The following is a 9,207-nucleotide window of genomic DNA, read 5'->3' on the forward strand; positions in this document are numbered from 1 at the left end:
TTGATATTTTGCATGATGATTTTGAGAATGAACCATCACAAAATTTGAATAATTATGTTTACAAACCTCCTAGTAAAAGGAAAAGAATTTCTAATAAATCTTTAAATAATAATTTGTTTTCTGAACCTCAACCATCTACTTCTTTTGATACGAATTTCCCTCCCCTTAGTGCATCCGTTCCCTTCAATAATATTCCTGGATTTCAAAGAATCGATTCTACCCATTCAATTAACAAAAATGATCAAAATTCGAACAATATTTCCAGTGATAAAAGCAATGAAAATTCTAATCAATCAATTTTGAATATTTTGGAAGAAATTGTAGATTTCTTGGGATTGAGTGATTTTTGGAAAAAAATAATCAAATTGATTTTACCATTATTGGCCTCTCTTTTAGATAAATTGAATTCATTTGTTCCCCTTATTTCTTCTCTATTTTCGTCCTAATGGCTTCAATCAATTCCAAGAAATTACACATTTTACAATGGAATTGTCGAAGTATTATTCCAAAAATTGATAGATTAAAAGTTTTATTGAGTAATTTTGATATAGATGTGTTTTGTTTAAATGAAACGTGGTTAGGTACAGCTAGATTTTTCCGTATCCCTAATTATAATATTATTCGAAAAGATAGAGATACATCATTTGGCGGAGTTTTAATTGGAATTCGCGATAATATTGAATTTAAATACTTAAATGTTTCCTTCCAAACACAAATAGAATATGTGGCTGTTACGATTAGAAATGGAAAAAATGAATTTTCAATTATATGTTTTTACATTCCTCCAAATGCAAGTTTTAGTTTGTCAGAAATTAAAAGTGTCTTAAATGAAATCCCATCACCATTTTATATACTAGGAGATTTCAATGCACATAATTTCGCCTGGGGTAGTGAAAAAACTGATGGTAGAGGTTCATTAATTATGGATTTGATTGATGATTTGAATTTAAATATTCTTAATGATGGATCGATTACTAGGATTGCTGTGCCTCCTAATAATCATTCCTGCGTTGATTTATCTTTATGTTCAAATAATTTATCAATGCTTTCATCTTGGAAAACTATTCATGATCCAAATGGTAGTGATCATTTACCAATTTTGATTAATATACAAACTTCTGAAGACAATGAAGTGTTTTATGAAGCTTTTACTCCAGATCTTTGTAAAAATGTTAATTGGAGTAAATTTTCTGATCTTGTTTCTATTTCATTAATCAATATTGTCAATTCAGGTACTCCAATTGATAGTTACAATACTTTTTCAAAGTTGTTAATAGATTGCTTGCAAAAATCTCAACATAATAAACCATCTTTGAATACTACAAAAAAAAATCGTCCTTCGTTTTGGTGGGATAATGAGTGTTCCATTTCTTTAAGAAATAAATCTAAAGCCTTCAAATTATTTCGCAGATCAGGCTCCAGAAATGATTATTTTCTATATTGCAAAGCTGAAGCACAGTTTACTAGACTTACTAAATTTAAAAAGAGAAATTATTGGAAAAATTTTGTTGAAAATTTGGATAGAGAGACTTCATTGTCTACTTTGTGGTCCGTAGCACGTAATTTAAGAAATTATAATTCTTCTCCACCTACTATTGTAGAATATTCAGAACAATGGATGGATGATTTTTCTTCGAAAATTTGTCCTGATTTTGTTCCTCCGTCCATTGATTACAAAACTAATTCAATTAATTACTTTCCTGAACTATGTAATCCATTTTCAATAGCTGAATTTGACATGGCTTTATCAATAACCAAAAATACTGCTCCAGGTATTGACAACATTAAATTTATTGTACTTAATAATTTACCTTACGAAGGAAAACTTCATCTACTTTCGATATATAATGCTTTATTTTGTCAAAATATTATTCCTTCTGAATGGCGTTTCATTAAAGTTATAAATATTGTCAAACCTGGTAGAGATCCAGCATTTGCTGATAGCAGGAGGCCAATCAGTTTATTGTCATGTTTGCGAAAATTATTAGAACGTATGATTTTAAATCGTCTTGAATTATGGGCTGAGGACAATAATATTTTTTCATCTTCTCAATTTGGATTTAGAAGAGGTCGAGGTACTCGTGATTGTATTGCACTTTTAGCTTCACAAATCCAGCTTTCATTCAATAAAAAGCAAGATGTTGTGTCAACATTCCTAGATGTTTCTGGAGCCTATGATTCTGTTTTAATTGATTTATTGTACAATAAAATGCATAATTTGAAAATTCCAAATTTAATATCAAATTTTGTATGCAATTTATTTTCTTTCAAAATCATGAATTTTTATCATAATGGTAAATCGAAAACAATTCGTTATAGTTATTTCGGTCTACCACAGGGATCTTGTTTAAGTCCTTTTTTGTATAATTTATTCACAAGTGACATTGCTTCAATTATTCCTAATGGATGTTATTTATTACAATTTGCTGATGATAATGTCATTTCTATCAGTGGCAAAAATAGAGAAATTATAAGACATTTTATGCAATGTGCCCTGAACAATATTGATATGTGGGCTCATGAAAATGGTTTTTCTTTTTCTGTTCAAAAAACAAAATATATAATATTTTCGAGAAAATATTTGACTTCTTCAATACATTTATATTTAAATGGTATTGAAATTGAACAAGTTGATGAATATAAATATCTTGGTATTTGGTTTGATTTTAAACTGAACTGGAATGCTCATATTAAATATATTCAAAAAGTTTGTTCAAAAAGAATAAACTTTCTTCGTACAATTACAGGGACTTGGTGGGGCGCAAATCCTTCTGATTTAATTACACTTTACAAAACTACTATCCGTTCAGTAATGGAATATGGTTGTTTTACATTTGGGAGTGCTACACGTACATATTTTGTCAAATTGGAAAAAATACAGTTTCGTTGCTTGAGGATTTGCTTGAAACTTATGAATTCAACACATACTCAATCAGTAGAAGTTCTTGCTGGTATATTACCATTAAAGATTCGTTTTCAAGAATTGAATTGCAAATTTGTTATGAATTGTTTTTCAAACAATCATCCTCTTATTGATTTTTTGAAATCTTTATTTGATATTAATCCTACGAGCAAACTGTTAGATTCCTTCATTCATTGCTCTACAGAAAATATTGAACCAATTCCTTCGTATGCCTTTTATAATTCAAACATTTCCATTCATTCATACAAACCATTAATTGACTTGTCTCTATTCCATGAAATGAAACAAATTCCAAAATTTCACCATTCTCATTTTGCTAACATTTTATTCGAGCGCAAATTCAATGGAATTACTCCCGCACAATTTTTTTATACTGATGGTTCATTGATTAACGGCATCGCAGGTTTTGGTGTCTATAATTTATTTTCTGGTCATTTTTTTAAATTGCAATCTCCTTGTTCTGTTTTTTCAGCAGAATTAATTGCTCTTTACTTTGCATGTAACTTAATTAAAGATTGTGCACCAAATATTTATATTGTTTGTTCGGATAGTTTGAGTTGTCTACAGGCTTTAAATACAATTAATTTCAACTTCAAAATTCATCATGTTATATTAATTATGAAGAGATTATTACTTGAACTTAGTTCTCGAGGATTTCTCATTAAATTTGTTTGGATTCCTGCTCATTGTAAAATTTATGGTAATGAACAGGCAGATACGTTAGCTAAATTTGGTGTTCATCACGGAATAACTTACAGCCGTATTGTACTACCTTCTGAATTTCATCCAAAATTGAAAGTTAAATCTCTTTTGGATTGGCAAACGTGTTGGAATTCAAGTGACAAAGGACGTTGGTGTCATTCTATTTGTCCTAAAGTTAAACATTTTCCATGGTTTAAAAATATGCCAGCAAGTAGAAATTTTATTTGCTCTTTTTCGAGATTGATGTCAAATCATTATAATTGTAACAGCCATTTGTATCGCATCAACATTAAAGATTCAAATTTATGCGATTGTGGGGAATTTTATGAAGACATTGATCATATAGTATTTCAGTGTGACAAATTCATTACTCCAAGAAATAAATTAATCAATAATATAGTAAATTTGGGTCTACCTATTCCTGTATCTGTACGTGATATACTTGGTACAAAATGGTATCCTTTAATGAAACTTTTGTTTCAGTTTATAAATGAGATCTCTTATTTGGTTTGATACTCTTTGTTTTACGTTTATTTTCAGATGCCACGTTGGATTCGATTTTGATTCTCTCCCTCACTGGTTTTCGATGACACTCCTTACTTAACGCTGATTGTTATGTTTCAAGATTACGGCTCTGTTATGGTTTACTACCGTGTGAGCCTTTAATTTTAAGTTTGATTTGTAACGTTTATTGAAAAGATAAAGAGGTTTTGTGCCTCTTTGAGAAAGATTTCCAATTGAAATCACTCAAAGGGGTTTTTCCCTCTTTCAAAATTTTAGTTAAAAATAAAATAAATAAATAAATAAATAAATAAATACTTGGTTGTTGGATGACGTTTGAAAAACAAAATTAAAATTGAGGGGGAAAAGTTGCTAGGATCTCAAGGCTTGCTGATCCAATGGAGCAGCACAAACTTGCCAGCTGTCAGATCCTTTCCCAATATGGCGGATCGTTCTAAAAGACACATTGAATTACCTCCCTTTAGGTACCTTGGGCGGCACAACATCGTACCACTGCCCGCCATGTGCAATGGGGCTCTGCACTGTTTTGATTTTGTGTGGGATTTTGACGTTTACTGGCCTTGTTGTCTACTAATTTCATGGAAGAGTAAAAGAGAGGTATTCATTTTTGTCTCGAGCCCCATGATCGAGAAGGTATTTTGCTGACCGATAAACCGCCGCGGTGGTTGCTGCCAGGTGGAAGGAGCACTTTCAGCGTTTGTTGAACGGTTAAAATGGAAATATAGAGAGAAATAGGTTAAATATTGATGATGACGACCTAGCTGTGAAACACCGGTTAATGTGGCAATCAGCGAGCTGAAGAATTGTAAAGCTGCTGGGAACGATGAGATCTCGGTCAAGCTACTCATGCACGGAACTAAGCATCTTACCTGTCGATTCACCGAGTACTTCTGAAGGTATGGGAGGTCGAAAAAATGGTTGGCTGGCCTCATACGCTCAATCTACAAGAAAAGGCACAAGCTGGAGTGTGGCAATTAAAGAAGAATTACCTTGCTGAATTCGGCTTACAAAATACTGACGCACATCCTGTTCGACAGACTGAGACCGCTCAAAAGTCTTTCGACAGCGAATACCATACTGGTTTTCGTGAGGGCCGCTCGACAAAGGAACAACGGAATACCTTGCGAATGATCCTGATAAATTCAGGGAGTATAACCTACAGCAACTGGTGGTCCATTTTTTGGTCCAAATTTATTCCAAAAATGGACTTGTCAAAATTTATTAGACCAGTAAAAATATACCAAACTGCACGCGCATGCACCGGTTGTTTTATTTTCCCGATCCATTTCGAACGTGATAAAAAAAACAAATCAAAGTTGTATTCACGTAAAAACCACCGAAGGATTGTTGTTCCTGGCAAAGTTCATTATTTTTTTAATTCCTTTGCGTTTTGCGTATTTATCTCTGCGAAGTGGTGGACCTTGTCAAATAATTTCCGGAGGAATTACGACCTAGGAGACGGACTTAGGGATACTTGATGGAATTCCCTCTTGGGAACGGAATCTTGGAGAAATTCTTGGAGGACTCCTAGAGGAATTAATGGAGGGGAAATTCCTGGATAACTCCAGGGGGATCGTGCAAAATTCCTGGAGAAACGCCTGGCGGGATTCCTGGGAGAACTCCGGTACAATTCCTGGTGGAACTGCCAGCGGGATTCTTGGTACAACTCACGGGGAAATTCCTGAAGGAAGTACGATGAAATCCCTGAAGGAACTCCGACAAAAATCCGAGAAAAACTCTGGATGAATTATGGAAGTAAATTCTGAAAAAGGTGGAGCTCCTAAGGAATTTCGAAGGAGTGCCTGGATGAACTACAAAGAAATTCCCGGAAAAACTTCGACGCATTCACGGCGGAGCTCTAAAGGCATTCCAGGCGGAGCTCAGAACGAAATACCAGGAGGTATTTCTACTGCTAATCCTCTGAGGCATTCCTGGAGAAAATGTCCGAAGGAGTTCTTGGGGGATATCTTCGAAAGGAATCCTTGCAATTCCCGTAGGGAATCCTTGAGAAGAGGAAATACCGAAGGAACATTTCCCGAGGAATTCCTAAAAGAAATGCTCGAAAGAATAGCTGTTGGTAATCCCCTGAGGAATTCCTGGCGAAAATTTCCGGAGCAATTGCTATTGGAAATTGAAATCTCCGGAGAAATTCCTAGTGTAAACCCCCATCGAAATTCTTGAAGGAAAACTCAGGATGCATTCTCTGAAAACATCCCGAAGGAATGTCAAGCGAAAATCCTCTTAGGGAATCCCCGAAAGATTTTCTGGACGAGATCCCCAGAGAAATTCTTGGAAAGAATCCTTGAATGTGTTTTGTGGGAAAATCCCTGGAGGAATTCTTGGAAAAATCATCGGGGGAATCCTTTGGGAAATCCCCGAAGAAATTTCTAGAGGACATCCCCGGGGGAGCTCTTGTTGGAAAATCCCGAAAAATTTCATGGAAAAAATAATCTTCCGAAGGCATACCCGGATGAACCCCAAAAGAATTCCCGGAGGGATTCCGAAGGCTTTCGCGGCCGAAGGAACTCTAGATGGAGCTCCGGAGACTTTTTCAGAAGAACTGCTAGGAAATTCCCGGTGTAGCTCCAGCGGAATTGAAGGAATACTGAAGAAATTTCCGGAGGTATTCCTGGAAGAATTCTGGACAAAATCTAATAGAAACTCTAAAGCTATTCCTAGATGCGTTCCGGAAGAAACTCCAGGTGCGTTTCTGTAGGAACTCCAGAGGCGTTTCTAGAGGAAAACCGAAGAAATTCCTGCAGAAACTAAATGTTAAATACGAAGGAATTCCTTAAGGGGCCCAGATAGCCGTATGGGTAAACGCGCAGCTATTCAGCATGACCATGCTGAGGGTCGTGGGTTCGAATCCCACTGGTCGAGGATCTTTTTGTAAAGGAAATTTTCTCGATTCCCAGGGCATAGAGTATCATCGTACCTGCCACACGATATACACATGCAAAAATGGTCAACCGGCAAAGAAAGCTCTCAGTTAATAACTGTGAAAGTGCTCATAAGAACACTAATCTGAGAAGCAGGCTTTGTCCCAGTTGAGACGTAACGCCAGAAAGAAGAAGACGAAGGAATTCCCGGTGGAGCTCCACAGGAACTATCCAGGTATTACCGAATGAATCAATATTATTAATAAATTATTAATAAATCATAAATCCTACATATGATGTAATATCAGGTTTTAGCCACAGGTAATAATTGTTTAATATTATAATGTTGAAATAAATAAAAGCAATTTAATCAACCATTGAAGAGAATTTGATGGTAACAAGATTAAACATAATTCTGACAAAAATGAATAAAAATATTACGTTTAAATTATGACATGTCTTAAACATATTCCTTTTTGTACACGGGAAAAAATCTGTTGTAAAAATACTATAGCTGACTACGCCCATTCTTAAAACTACCATGGAGTTTCAGAACAAATTACCATGTTTGTGATACATTCCAAAGTGGTACATTTGACAGAAACCATTTTCATCAGTCTGATTTCTACTACAGACATGGTAGATTGAAGCGCATTTCTGGTCTGCTGAAAATTGCCGATGCGAGAGCTTAACCCATATCCGCCCAGCGTCCTAAAAATAGGACAGAAGCCCCGAACGCCCAGCGTCCTTTAAATAGGACAGTACTTGTAGTGCAAATATCTTAAAAATAAAAAGGTTTAAGAGAAAACTGTCTTCTGCAAAGTTGATCACAGGACTGCTGACTTCCGCTTGGTAACTATTTTAATTCAGAATTAACTCACCAGGTGGCACACAGACGCCAACAAATGTCGCATGTATAAGCAACATATGAAACAACTTTTCAGCGTATTTGCTTCGTATATATCTCTTTATAAATTGGTGTCTTCGATAAAGTTGATCAACCAAATGAAAACTATTCACCTAAAACCTTATTTGTTCGGAAAACACTCAAAAGATGGCGCTAATGGTCGAACATTTTGATTGTTTATATCTCAGTTCAGTTATGATATACAACGTTGGTTGCACAATGTTTAACAACTAAATGAATCCTATTCGCCTAAAACCATATTAATTCGGAAACCACTCACAAAGTGGCGCTAGTGGTCAATTTTTTTTTTTTTTTTTCTATCAGTCCAGCGATGAGACTGAAAAAAATCGAACTCTCGAAAAAGTGTTCAACTAAATGGGATCTATTCGCCCAGAAATATAGTAGTTTGGAAAATTCTCCCAAGGTGGCGCTAGTAGACAAGCATATTATTTGCTTTTATCTCAATCTAGAGATTGGATACAAAGTTAGTGTTTTTGACAAAGTTGGAGAACTGAATGAGACCTATTCGTTTGGAACCTTATTACTTTGGAAATCACCTAAATTTTATTATTATTATTATTATTATTATTATTATTATTATTTATTTAATCAAAAATTTTGAAAGAGGGAAAAACCCCTTTGAGTGTTTTCTTTTAGGAAATCTTTCTCAAAGAGGCACAAAACCTCTTTATTTTTTCACAAAACGTTATAAAACACACTTAAAACTAAAGGCTCACACTGTAACGAACCATAACAGAGCCATTGTCTTGAAAGGGACATCAATTAGGTATGGAATAATGGCATCAATTTAGTCAATTCAGTCGAATAAAAACCAGTCAGGGAACAAAGCACAACCTTATTGATATCTGAAAATAAATTGAAAAGAAAAAAGCAACAACGAAGTATCAAACAAAATATGAGATTTCATTCAAGAAATTGAACAATATTTTTAAAATTGGATAACATTTTGCACCTAGCATGTCACGCACAGACACAGGAACTGAGAGACCAAAATTAGTTATGCTGGTCATTAATTTGTTTCTTGGAGAAATATATTTGTCGCAATGAAATACTATATGATCAATGTCTTCATAGGATTTCCCACAGTCGCACATATTGGAATCTTTGATATTGATACGATGCAAATGGCTGTTGCAAGTATAACGATTTGACATTCACCTCGAAAATGAACAAATAAAATTTCTACTAACTGATTTATTTTTAAACCATGGAATGTGACTTACTTTAGGACAAATCGAATGGCACCAACGTCC

Source organism: Aedes aegypti, chromosome 2 (assembly GCF_002204515.2).
Source record: "Aedes aegypti strain LVP_AGWG chromosome 2, AaegL5.0 Primary Assembly, whole genome shotgun sequence".
In the NCBI taxonomy this organism is placed as follows: domain Eukaryota; kingdom Metazoa; phylum Arthropoda; class Insecta; order Diptera; family Culicidae; genus Aedes; species Aedes aegypti.